Raw genomic sequence first — 14,726 nt, forward strand, 5'->3', positions numbered from 1 at the left:
ATGACAACATAATAAAGTGCCACAGTATATGGTATGTGCTACAATATACAATATTGATTGCATTTTGCATTAAATACACTATATGGCTTCGACATGCATTCTACAATTGTGATTATTTTTGCAAAATCCAAAGATTCATATTAAGTTTTAGATAAAAAGCGAATAAGAAATATAAGTATAATGTGGTGTAACCGACTCCTTGCAAGTTTTATTAGTGTTTACTCCCCTGTTACCCTGTGCCAATCATTAAACGTTTGCCAGGATAACCAATGTCATCTTTACACAACAAGGCCCGTTGCTGTAATAATTTTCATTTTAATGAATGGTTTTAAACAAAGTTACTTGTAATGATCGTTGTAATATGTTATTTTTCCAACATCACACCAATAATTCGTGGTCATGTTTATAAGCTATAATTATCAAAGTGAACCTTTACTTAAAAATACGCTGTTAATTTGATTAAATAATTAGCTGATGCTGTATATAGGGCTTATAAGGTAATTATGATTTCCTTCACGCTAAATTAAGCGCCGGAAGTTTTACATGCCACATTCTGACTATGCATTTCTCTATATAAGGTCAGTAGCTTTTCATATTAGATCAGCATACATTAAATAACGGCACGGAAGTCAATACAGAGTAGGTCATTAAATTATCATTTTTAATTGTTCTCCTGATATTTATGTTGATACTTTGAAAAACAATCTTTACACTGCCTCTTACAGGCCATGGTACGGAGTGATACAGGGAAGTACATTTATATTGGGCCGGAGCTACGTCCTCGTCCGTTATAGATCAATCTACCATGTTAAACACCGTATGGCGTAAGTAAGGAGCCGTGTAACCTATATTATTGACTGACTTTAACCCGTGTTAGAAATATAATGAACACACAATCCATTAACAATTAAATATAAGTCATTTAAGTAAACTAATGCATTTAGGGTAAATTGTTCGAAAGAGGATTCATGATTTTTGTTAACACGTTTCATAATGGTTATCAGCATAACTTAACTGATAACTATTACCTAAATTCACACAGTGTAATACAAAAGACAACACAACTAAAGATAGATCTAGGTGAGCTGATGGTAATGCTAAATGCAATTAACTATTTATTCTTTAAACGGGATTTACCGACGTCCGATTGTCACGATTGTTCAATTATATATCTTAATATATTTAGTGCATGATATAATTTTATCAATATACATTTTTGTAACGGATAGTATTATGTTTCTTAAACTAAAGTTTCTTATAATTGTATAATTATTTGACAACATGGTTTTGGTTTAAAGATTAAGTGCTGTCTATATTAAGGAAACGAAACAAGAACGTGATCAAATACTAGTACCTACATTGTTTATCTTGTAAACCCACTACAATGTATTATTGCAAACCGACTATTAACAAGAGTAAATACACTTGTGGCGCTTTCAATGATTGGAATCACTCTTATTTTCAGATAGCATTACATATACGAGGGCTGTCTTTATTCATTGACAAAAGGCACAGTTTTGTTATTTTTTCCCATTATAGTTTGAAAGTTTTAAATTAAAAACATTAAACAATTTGACAGTTAGAACAGGAATAGGGACTATGAAACTATGAATATATTCAAAATAACTAAGTGATAAGTAAATGCTGCTGTACAGTGCAGGCGCACTGTACAAGTAGCGCATGGAATCTTGTAAATTTAATAGTATACGTTGTTTCATATCCGCCCATAATTAAAAAAGAATAATACAAAACTTAAAGCCAGTATAGTTATTTAATAAAAGTGCTTTGCTTTTTAACGCGGACTTATAACACGTCTTCAAAATTTTATACGGAAGTACTTGAATGTCAACAAATTTATAATAGTGATCTTAGCATAATGGGACGGCAGATACTTGCCAGTGTAGTTGAAACTGAATAATACAATAAATATATGTGTATATACATATTTCCCAGCGGCAAGGGTACTTCAAATAATTAAGGTTACATTGATCATTAACATATGAACTGGCTGACACACAGACACTCACATCTAAAAGAACATAAACTATTTATGACGTCATTGTGAGCCTCAATGGCTATTAGCGATTGGTCATTCATTCGGAAAATTGCTACTTCTTCGTATCTTGGCAAATTGACGATACATGTTAAATGTACATACTTATTTGCAGTTCAAATAAAGGATGTGACCCCACTATTTTTATGTACACCTTTATATCTTACTATGTAGATGCAATCTTTGATTCTCATTGACAGCCCTTGTTACACCACACGCGTAAAGTCACTACATTTTTTATTGTCAGTGTTTATGAACAGTTCAATAACCCTTCCCGAATCATATTCACAATGAAGTTCACAGTTTTAGAGTGTCCGTTTGCAGTTGGGGAATATAATGTCTAAAAAAACAACTCAATTCGATAGTTTGGGCATGGTTTTGTTCTTTGCAGATATACATGCATTATTTTTGCTATAGATCAGTGTAGTTGAAATTTATATTGGTCGTTAAATGCCTGCACATAATATGTCGTGTAACAAATCATAGTTCAAGCGTATTATTAATGCACACCAGTTTTAGCTTGCTGCATTAATAATGTATAGTTTGACAATTCAACATATAAATATTTTCATCAAATAATTACCTCAAACACCCTCAGTATAAAGAACCTTATTACCAGTAGAATAATCTCTAATATTTATTGTAAACACTTGTGTATCTACAAAAACGAATGTGGTGAGGGTTTCCTTCCTGCAGATGTATCCGGTGTTTTAACATTCGTGTTCTTTAACACAAGAGCAACCATAAAGCATCTCGTTTATCTTTAAACATTCTTAAATGACACATGTTTAAGATTATTTTTATTTTCGAGTGGATTCTGTATGTGTTTTTTTCTAAAAGTAAGGCTTTACTTATTAAACTGTTTACATACTGATTTGATTTCAATGTAGACGCCGAATGCCCCCGAATTGTTGTTATAAGCAAAACTTGTGATCTGGAAATTAAAATTTTGGCAAACATTCATGTTGTTTGTATTTAGTGAAAATCAGAAGACTTACGAATAGCACATTTCTTCTACTGATATGAACTTTTCGTTGTCTTACCTCAATTTACAAGCTCTAACAAATACAAATATTTCAAAAAAATATATTAAATTTCTTCAGTTTGATGAATATGCCCCATACATGAACACAATATTATAACTATGTAAACAAGTGGCACGGGAGTTGTTGATCTTTTACAAGGCATGTCTTTAAAAACAAGTCCTTGCCGAGTTATGTTGCACATGAGCAATGGACTATACAGCCAATAAACAAAGTGCAATAATTCTGTAAATACATTAAAGCGTTGGTGTCCTTGTATTCGGCACTGGCTTTCGATGTTTTCCTTCTATGAGTCTCAAAGTTATACTTGATTCTAACACGGCACGTGCCAAATTTCATATAAAATCGTCTATGAGTTATTCTACAACAATTATGGGCGGAGCTTATACGCTGAAAGCACGCGCTGTAACTTAACAAAACATGCCAATACATTTTCCACCAGCGTAATAATCCGGTATTTTATGAATGAAAGTCACGTGAAAGTTATTTAGGGCGGAGATCTGATCGACATAACAGACAAAAGTTATTTTTATGGGCGGAACTTCACATACAATAGTACGCAAGGAAAATAAGATACATTGTGTACATTATAGTTATTACCCACGGCCGGAAGTTTAGATGAATGGTTTCAAATCACTCGTGCATCGCACTCGTGATTTAATCCCTCCGCATTTAAACTTTCTGCCGTGGGCAATTCGACAACAAACTATAACGTACACGAATTATTTCTTAAATATGTTTTATACGAAGGGAGTTATGATCCGCGTACGAAATTTAAACTCAGGACAACACTTATGTAAATCCTAACGTGAAAGTAATTGAAGGGTTACCAAATGTGTTCCGCAAAAAACCTATTTGTCGTTTTTGCCTCAACGGTTTCCCACGAGAGTTTAGCCCTTTTCATTTATTTGCATCAGGTGAATAACGTATTGTATTGTATTGTAATTCCTCGGTAACGCTTTCGAAAGCGATCAAACTTTACGCATGCTCACTCATTCCATCTTTTGAAAAGCGATGCGAAGACGGATCATAGACCATCTTATTTGAGTCATTCAATTGTAAACACATTCTCTGGAAAGGGCTAATAATGTCGCTGCAGTTGACCAAACAATGTGTTTAAACGCAATTGCGTACAAGTAAAAATGTTTGCTATGTGAAAAACTTCCTTCTATAACTTCAACATGTACGCTTATACAATGGTTTCTATTTTCGCTTTCTAGTTTTTTTAATTGTCATATTTTGTTTAAGTTGTTGTCGTAATTTCTTTTCATCGATCCTCAAAAAGTTGTAACTCTGTTTTTCTGGTCTCCTTCCAACCATAGAGTAATTAAATGGTAATTAAAGTTAATGCGTTTTAATTCCCTTTTCGTATTGTTTAATATGAGTTGTAATGCTATGAGGTTATATTTTATTTACACTTACATGTATCATGAATATTGCTTGGCCAAGTGTGAGGTTGAGCGCTCTAAAACCGGTTTAAACCCCCAATGATTTGCATAGCCCGTTCCAAGGCGATGACCCCAGTTTTATTATTCTATGTGTATGTTATTTTGTTTTGTGCTGTTTCGAACTGTTTTGGCAATCGGTCACATGTCTTAAATAAAGGAACAACTAATTGTATAAAATGAGAATGCAATACTGTTCCAACAGATGGAGTTTCGCTTCTTTATATTATCATCTACTCCATCTTTTGTAAATGGATTGCGTCGTCATTTACTTTCAATATCCTCTTACCCATATATATACTCAAACAAATGTACATTCTACTCGGCCAAAGCATTTCCGAGATATAGCTCCGGACACATAAGGGTTTCCGTCGGACGGAAGGACGGATCTAAGGTCGGACGGACAACGTCAAAACAATATCCCTTGGCCAAGAGTGGTAGATAAAAGCACTTAAAGACCTACGCATTACAATTCGGATGCATAATCACGCGCAGGTAGACATACTAAGACATTGAGACATGACTATAATAGCAGATTTGGTTTTTGGATGCTTTTAAAGATCTTTATATTATAATGTCGAGGAAACTATGTGGGTTTTTTAAAAACCAAAAAATGAGCGCTGTACGTTAAACAATGAATACAGGAACGCTAAATTAATAAAATGGTTATTTAAATCTGACGAATTCAGAGGCATGATACTAGCGTGCTAGTCTTAAATGTTTTGCCTCTGACACCTGGTTACTATGCATGAACTAGATCCTAATAATACAAAATTTGGTGAATGCTAACGTGTACGTGACACATTAAGACGCGACACGTGACCGTATCAGCGTGATAGGTGCGTATATAATCTACAAATGCGTGTTAGTTCATAGACGGAAACAAGCTATTGTTTTGGACCTTTAAACATTGAAAAATGTGCACTTTACATTTTTGATTAATTAAAACGGGAAGCGGATAACGACAACAAGCGAGGCATGGTATTGTAATGCGCATGGGCGGTGGGGGGGTTAGAGCCCTTAGAGACTGGTTGGCAGTCGGACATACATGCCGAAATCGTTATTTCCAGTCAATGCGAATGCCATTTAAATGGCACTAGTCTACAGAACAATATTGTTTCCCTGATGGGAGCCTAGTGCTCAAAGACCACCCGTTGACAAACTGTCAGACTATCCTTGTTTCGGGCAAGGATTTTAATTAAGGATGTTTCCATTGTTCAATGGGTTTTCCATTTTAATAATCCGTTTGAGAACCAAGAGTTAAAACCCAGAAGCGACCTGCTGAACGCAGTCCTCGGGCAAAGGATTTAATTTGTTCGTACACCATACTTCGCCAATTTGTCTGGTTGACGTACATGCGAGTCTGGGTTTTAATAAGGGTGATTGTAAGGAAGACATACATTCATGCCGTGTGCGTTATTTCCAGTGCATAGGTATGCACTTGCATAGGCTCCTTTCTTAAAAATATGTTGCCCAGGTAGCGACCTGCTGAACAGTTACCTCCCATCCTTTTCCTGTACAGATGACATAGTAACGGGCCGGGGTTTGAATCAGGGTGGGTGACATAATGTCGTGTGCGTTATTTTTTGTGAATGGGTATGCATATTTATCATACCACCGCATTGATATCTGCCTGATATAACGTTGCCTGATATATTTTTTATATCATGGTCAACAGGAAGTTCTTATATCAGTCATGTGGGGAGAATGGTCATATTACTCGGAATTAACTATAAAGTAATAATTTAAGTAAAAATCGAATCAGAGTTAACAAGACAAACAATTTGATACCAAGATGTAATATATTCTAAACACAAAATGCAACACAAACAACAAAACACCATTTTTTACAAATATTAAGCGCGCGTGCTCATGACGTCATTATTAACACGTCATACGACAAAAGTCATATTCTTTCCCGCTAAAACTGCAGCTTTTTAGCGTTATTTTTAAATGTTATTTCTTTAAAATTGGGGACGAAGAGGTATGATAAACAGAAAAACAGGTTACTGCCTGATCTTTTTGTAATATATCAGGCTCGGCACGAATAAAATAACGGCTCGGCAAGCCTCGCCATTATATTATTCTAAGCCTTGCCAGATATATTACAAAAAGATCAGGCAGTAACCTGTAATTCTCTATTTAACAGCCCACAGTAGCGACTTAGTGCAAGTAGACCTCATGTTGGCTGCTAGTACGGCTGACTCGGGCCGGGATTTTTATTAGGTTGGGCTTCAGTGAGACGTACAATGACGTGCGTTATAACCTTTAAATGGCTATTCTGCAATTATGACCCATTTCTTACAAACAAAATATATCGTCCGGTTCCGGCATAGTGCAATCAGATTTCCTTTTGGCGGCCTGTTGTGCTGGCTGACCTTATTTTGGGTCATCACTTACTTGCACTTAACAATATAACATTATGAATAGACCTACCGTATTAAATCTTCCTTACTTATAAGAAGAAACACATCTTCCATGAAGAGGTTGGAGTGTGCAGGCATGTCGCTTACTTGAAACACTTTAACTAATTTATAAAACAGAACTTACCATCCCGGATGTGTCCTCACACAAATTAAGCTTTAAGATTATAATACCATATATGGTATATAGATTATAATACCATATATGGTATATGGACGCGATCCACGGCGGGCGTAGGCACATATATGGTTATATTCTATAAATAGGTGTAAGGCGATCGACACGTGGTTGCTTTGATAACTCGATATGAATGGATAGTATAATGTTGTTGCCCATGAATTCTATACATAGATGGTGACGTCACTACGTTATTGTCAGTAAGACCGGTGTGACACAATGGTTGCCCATCCGTGAGGCAGCACGGTAGTTTCCCACTATGCAAAATTCATGCAGGTTATGGCGGCCATGTTAGAACTTCTGGAATAAGTTGCGAAACTTTAACCAACAATGTAAGTAGCTCTTTAATTATATAATGCATGATCATTGTTGTGTCTATCAAAGTTACGCTGGTATTTATATGAAATGCCAAATCTTAAATCGCTTATATAAATGCTATTTCCGAATTTCTTTTTTTATATAATTATCGATGTGTGCGAATCCAACTATGTTGTAAATATTGTCAGCTTACACTTTGAATCATTTTTAATTGACTGTTTAGGTGAAACTGTACATTAATATGTTATTAAATTTCAAATTATTTTAATAAGACGCTTGCTCTAGGTTAAATATCACAACGCAATAGATTCGGTCAAAATAATTGAGTTGTTTGGTGTCTCAATGACACACAGTTACGCCTGAAGCTCGTGTGATAAAGCTGATATTTTAAAACAGGGTGGGGGTTGATTTTAAATTACGAGTGTTGTACAGTTGTACAGTGGAACACACTTCCATCTTATGTAGTCAGCGCTGATACGATCCCCGGATTTAAATCAGTGTTCCTTCCTTATATCACATGATTCTGCTTTATCCTGTTTTTAACTCTACTAATATTTTCACCACATGTACAGTTGTATATGTATATATTTAAGTCTTAAGGGCTTAAGGTGTTAGGTTTTGCACCTTTTTTATCACTGTTGATAGGATTTTCCTGAGTGGATTGAGTAACTCGGGAAACCTATCAATCTATTTCTGTTTAACACCCCACGCATGGCCATAATGTATCAGTATTGAACATAGCCATTATTATAAAAGAAGTAGAAGAAAGAGTGTATATGAACTGAGCACGCTTATTAAAATTATTTAAGATAGATAGATAGATAGATAGATAGATAGATAGATAGATAGATAGATAGATAGATAGATAGATAGATAGATAGATAGATAGATAGATAGATAGATAGATAGATAGATAGATAGATAGATAGATAGATAGATAGATAGATAGATAGATAGATAGATAGATAGATAGATAGATAGATAGATAGATAGATAGATAGATAGATAGATAGATAGATAGATAGATAGATAGATAGATAGATAGATAGATAGATAGATAGATAGATAGATAGATAGATAGATAGATAGATAGATAGATAGATAGATAGATAGATAGATAGATAGATAGATAGATAGATAGATAGATAGATAGATAGATAGATAGATAGATAGATAGATAGATAGATAGATAGATAGATAGATAGATAGATAGATAGATAGATAGATAGATAGATAGATAGATAGATAGATAGATAGATAGATAGATAGATAGATAGATAGATAGATAGATAGATAGATAGATAGATTGATTGATTGATTGATTGATTGATTGATTGATTGATTGATTGATTGATTGATAGATAGATAGATAGATAGATAGATAGATAGATAGATAGATAGATAGATAGATAGATAGATAGATAGATAGATAGATAGATAGATAGATAGATAGATAGATAGATAGATAGATAATGCCGCTTGCTCAGTGGTGTGTGTTGTAAATGCCAAATTGATAGTGGTTTTGGTCGCCATTTATGTGCATTTAATAAATACATCCATATGTTGAATTAAAACTAATTTGTAATCAAATTATGTGATTAAACCAATATTCTCACGTAGCTTTATTTACATCAAATATTGAAATATAATGTATGTTTATGACAAATCTGCCAATCTTGTGTCGTTCATTAGCACGAACTTTTTGTTTAACTAAAAATTAACAATTAAACCCAAGCCAGCAACAGTGACAATATTGAAAGTAAATTAAAACGTAGCTTTTTTATATTCGATTCTTTTGTGATACTATAATAGCCTTTTCTTATGTCACAACATGATTTTTATTGGTAATATACATGTTTAAACAAACTAATCTTGATTACGAGGTAATACAAGAAGAGATTTTCACGTAATCAAAAATATGTACACTACTCCGAAGTATACGAAACAACATGTTAGTCTCCTCTTGGTTTGAACGTGAACATTATCAATTGACGAATCCGGTTTCCACAATGAAGAGTAAAGGATACTTCGCAGTACTCGAAATATCTACAATACTCTGAAGTATACACTCAAGCGAACGATGGTCGCCTTAACTGAATATATTTATTTTCCAATAATGCGCATGCTCAGTGTTGTGTGTAGTAAGTGTCAAATTGATAGTGGTTCTGATCGCGATTTGTGCGCATTTAGATAGATACCGCCATATGTTGAATTAAAACAAGTATGTGAGCAAATTATGTGATCAACCCTACATACTCATGCAGGGGTTTTTTTTAGAGAAAGGGGAAGACGCTGGACGCTGGGTGAAAGGGGAAAAAAGAGTGCGAAAGAGAGATATTAGGGGAAAAAAATAAAAACTGTTCATTTCAATGTCTATAACTCATCAAAAGAGACTTGTCTCTGTCCTTTTTGTTCTTAAACACATTTAACAGGTATTAAAGTCAAAGTCCTTAATAAAGTTGCAGGTGTAGATCTAATAATGGGAAATGTTTTCAACTATATTTTTGTACTGGGGCCGGGGGACGATGTCAATTTTGTGATTTCAATTTCATGATGAATGGGTTGACGATCTTGATTTGCTACAGTATTGGAAGGGAAAGGAGCGGCAGCTGCCGATTGTCTACTTTCACTTTCACAATGTTCGATGTTGATTACCTCGGTATCCTGCTGGGTTAAAACGGTTTTCGATGATTCTTTCTTAAAAATGCCTCGATGCGTTCAGTATCTTCCGAGTTCGAATGTTTTATTTTGTTTGTGTAAGAACGCTAATTGTGAGACATTTTTTTCTGTTTTCACGTTTATACCTCGGCTTGCACATAGCCCGGATGAAAATTCGACTGGTTTCCGGTAATTAATTGACGAAACACCCTTCTCGCGCAAGACCGGTATCCAGTAAAATAGTCACATGATTATTACGATTAGTTGCCCAGTTTACATGACGTTATTTAAGAGCTATATTTAGAATAACTGGGATTCCCAGATGTTGTGTGTTCGTCTGGAGAGAGAGAGCGCGAATTCGTTGTTCATGGTGCAAATTGGATAATTGTCGAATGCCCCAAGGAAAAATAAACATTTCTTTGATAGAAAATATTATATTTTGGTGAAAAATGATATTTTTGGTGGGGAAATTGTATTTTAAGGGGAAAAATTCTGGAAGGGGAAGACGCCGAATATCGGCGTCACTTTCTTAGTAAAAAAAAACCCTGTCATGTAGCTTTATTAGCATCACATATTGAAATATAATATATGTTTATGACAAGTCTGCCAATCTTGTGTCGTTCATTAGCATGAACCTTTGGATTGACTAAAAAAAATTAAAAACTGAAAATGTGAACTGCAAAACAATGTTTTACCGATTAATTATATGGTCTCCAATTTTAATACTAATTACAAATATTGCAAACATAATCTGAAAGGCAATAGCATCACCAATATCGACACTTTCACGTGCTTAATGTACGTTATGTACGTTTTAGTCACGAGGCGTAAACATGAAGTAGGTTACTTCAGTACTTGTAGTATCTCGTTCTGAAACTAGCTGTTAAAGAGGCAATTGCAGTTCGTGTGTATGTATTTTGGTGAACTTGGTGAGGTCCAAAAGCACCACTCTTATACCAAATTCAGCAAACACTGAACACGAGGAACTTTATTATAATAAACCAATTAGATTTATCATAAGAAATTGTACAATATGTGATGTATTCGATGCGCCTATTACCGTAATTGTGTCCAAATGGTTAGCATATATGCTACTGCTTTTTCTACTAAGGTATTGCAATGGGATAATCTTGTATTGTCTATCTTGTAAAATTGAAAACATCTTCGTTTCGAATATAACGCCCTTTTCGGATAATATTTAAACAGCCGATACAACTCTATCGATGAGTCGGTGTTGAAGCAGGCATTTAACACATGGTTTTCACTTGCAAATACAATACATAATATTATTGTTGATGATGCTTTCCCTTTTGGTGTGACTATGATATAAAATATCGAACTTCGCAATCTTTTCACTTTCAAACGACACTACTCGCTTTAAAATGAACCGAACATCTAGGATTTGGTATAAAATGAAGTGAGAAGAGCATTTTTTTAACCTTGACTCTCGTTTTGCAATATTGTCTATAGAGAAAACAAATTGATTGAGACAAAATGAAGTAAGACAACATGAAACTGTGGCGCACTTCATGGTTTTTTCATGCAATATAAAATGGTGGTTGTATTTTAAATTGGAAAACCACACTACATGTCTTGGGCATGAACTATACAATTGCGATTGTAATTTCCATGTCCAAATTCTTATGATATCAAACGATTCAAATAAAGAATGAGATATAACAGAAATAGGAAAACCAAGTTTAGTGTGGAGTGCTAGAGGACTATTTAATATGCCCGACAACATGCATGCTTTTTTAAGAATCGACTCAATTTTACATTAGAATCAGACATTCGATTTTAGATTATGAATAGACGTGTGATTTTAGCTATGCTATACAAATTAGTTGTGTAATACCCTAATTAGTTGAAGCATTTACATGACAATTCATAAGAAATAAAGTATTTATTTCTTGTTATCAGTTAGGTATTTTTAACAAATTGCAAGCTTATAATGCATCTGATTCCCAAACCAGTTTCTCCAATAAATTGCATATAGACAAATACTCATTCATCTCAAATCGTATCATGAACTGAGCTGACCTGCATTGACCACACATTTTCACTCCCTTCAGATCCCGTTTCCATCTTATACTTACATGCATGCCAATCACCCAACGTTTACCAGGACAACCGATTGCAACTTAAAAAAAAAAACAACGAGACATGTTTATATAATTTTCACTTTAATAAAATGAAATGTTGTGCAAAAAGTTAGTAACAATGTTTGCGCGATGATGATCTAAAATATTTACTACATGACTGTCACTATATTCTTAAATCTTTTTCTAAAAAGAAGTAATGTAGTTGACACATGTTTGTAGTTTTATTTCATCGTTCCTAAAAAAGTTGTCACTCTCTTGCTCTGGTATCTTTCCTACCAATGATCAATTAAATGGTAATTAAATTGAATGCGTTTTAATTTCCTTTTATTATTGTTTAATTTGAGTTACAATGCTATGAAGTAAACTTTTATTTACACTTCAATGTATCATGATATTGCTTGGCCAAGTGTGAGGTTGAGCGCTCTAAAACCGGTTTTAACCCCCAATGCTTTAACCGGTTTAAACCCCCGTTCCAAGGCGGTGGCCCCAGCTTAATTATTGTGTTTATGTTGTTTTGTATTGTGCTGTTTTGTGCCGATTTGTACTGTTTTGTACTGTTTTGGCAATCGGTTACTTGCCATAAATAAAGGACCAACTAATCGTATATAATAAGAATTCAATACTGCTCCAGCAGCTGGAGTTTCACTTCTTTACATTGATGTAATAAGTTATTCTTAAAACATTGCACCATAATGCGTTTAACGGGTTTATTACATATATCTAGCTTAGTCAATATCTTACAAAGAAATGAGCTGAACAGTGATTATTTTTCAGTAAAAGATTCACTTAGCAATTATATCTAATAAACCCATTAAAAGTATTTTTTGCTTGTAGTATTGTAAACCGACTCAGATTTGCTATAAAACGGATATACTCACTTGTAACGCGTTCAATGAATTTGAAAACAATCACTGTTATTTTCGGATAGCTTTTCATGTACGAGGGCTGTCCCAATAACATTACAAAAGTACATAGTTCTGTTTTTTGCGCGCATTATTGTTTTAAAGTTTTAAATTAGAAACCATTTACAATTTTAAACTTTGCAACCGAAATAAGAAATGTGAAACTTTGTTTCATTATGAATTAATATGTAATATCTAAACGCAGCTGAGTTGGACTGGCACAATGTACAAGTAGCAAATGTAATTAAGTATAATTTATATTATAAGTTTTTTAATACCTATTATAATTAATAATTTATAACGGTAAAATATAAAACAAACATCCGATAAAAATGAAGTGTATAGTTAATTTAGAAAACTGATTGTACTATGTAAACGCTGACTTAAACTATTCAATATTTTCACACGGAAGCACTAGAATATCTACACATTCAATGGTGATATCAGCATAATGAGTCGGCAGATATGTGTTAGTGTCGTTAAAAAAAATAAATTTCATGCAACAATGGATACAAAAAACATATAATTATATTTCCCAGCGGCAAGGGTACTTCAACGAATTAAAGTTATATTGACCATTAATTGTACGCGCTGACAAACAGACTTTCACATCTAAAAGAACATAAACTATTCATGACGTCATTGTGAACCTCTATGGCTATTAGCGATTTGACATTAATTTGGAAAATCGCTACTTCTTCGTATCTTAGTATATTGACAATACATGTTACAGTGCTCACTCTGGCCTTCAGAAAATAATAGCCATATTTTTTTTCCTTAAAAAAATAATAGCCAAAACATATGCGGACTTTTCCGCAAAACGGTACTGAAGGCAAAAAGAAAGAAAAAACCATGAATCTCATTTTATCTATGTTTTATTAAATGTATATCTATTGATTTAAGTTATAATATATATATATATACTCAAAAACAAGCATAATATCAGTGTATAATATATATATATACTCAAAAACAAGCATAATATCAGTGTGTCATTTTCTTATAAAATATTATCATGGCTTTACAATAAAGAATACAATGTTGTGGGTGTGACTTAACAAACCAGATCTCAGCTACAGTTACATACACATAAGAATTAAGGGCAGAGGCCCCAACCCACCCAGAGCACTAATTATACTATTTTTTATAGTTTTTCCAATTGCAATTTTTGGTGAATACTCGAAATATTATAAACCACATCTTCCGTATCACCGCATGTGTATTCGTCATTCTATTTTTGCTGTTATGAACTTCGAAAATAAATCATAATGGACGAAAAAAATACAGTATCCGAAAACGGTAATCCGAAAAATTGTACGCGTTTTGCACATGAAATATGCATAATATAAAATATTAATGTGCATAATTTAAAATGTGCATATCGTTCGACTACTTTATCTCTTAATACGGCGTTTGCCATCGGCCGCAATATTGTACATGTAGGCAGAGGCCAATATCAATTGTAAATGATTTATTCCAAAAATAACACTTTCGCAATGCCGATCATGTCTACATCAATTAACGTCACAGCGCGTGAGTTAAAATACACCACCTTAGTGTAATTCCAAACACATGTTTCGTTAAAATTAGCTGACCATGGCATA

The 14,726-nt window shown here is 33.8% G+C and overlaps 2 protein-coding genes across 13 annotated transcripts in view; one reads left to right on the forward strand and one right to left on the reverse strand.

Annotated features, from left to right (window-relative positions):
- Positions 1-14,726, reverse strand: part of LOC127845441 (ankyrin repeat domain-containing protein 27-like) — a 339,366-nt gene that overhangs the window by 80,704 nt on the left and 243,936 nt on the right. The gene's annotated exons all lie outside the window — the stretch shown is intronic.
- Positions 1-14,726, forward strand: part of LOC127845440 (uncharacterized) — a 59,372-nt gene that overhangs the window by 13,269 nt on the left and 31,377 nt on the right. Inside the window, exon 1 of one of the 2 annotated variants that reach the window (XM_052376339.1) lies at positions 7,341-7,474. The exons of the other annotated variant lie outside the window; for it this stretch is intronic. The gene's annotated coding sequence lies outside the window, so the exon portion shown is untranslated. Of the gene's footprint in view, positions 1-7,340; positions 7,475-14,726 lie in introns of those variants that run through there. 2 annotated transcript variants of the gene reach the window in all.

The sequence above is a fragment of the Dreissena polymorpha genome, chromosome 9 (assembly GCF_020536995.1).
Source record: "Dreissena polymorpha isolate Duluth1 chromosome 9, UMN_Dpol_1.0, whole genome shotgun sequence".
Classification (NCBI taxonomy): domain Eukaryota; kingdom Metazoa; phylum Mollusca; class Bivalvia; order Myida; family Dreissenidae; genus Dreissena; species Dreissena polymorpha.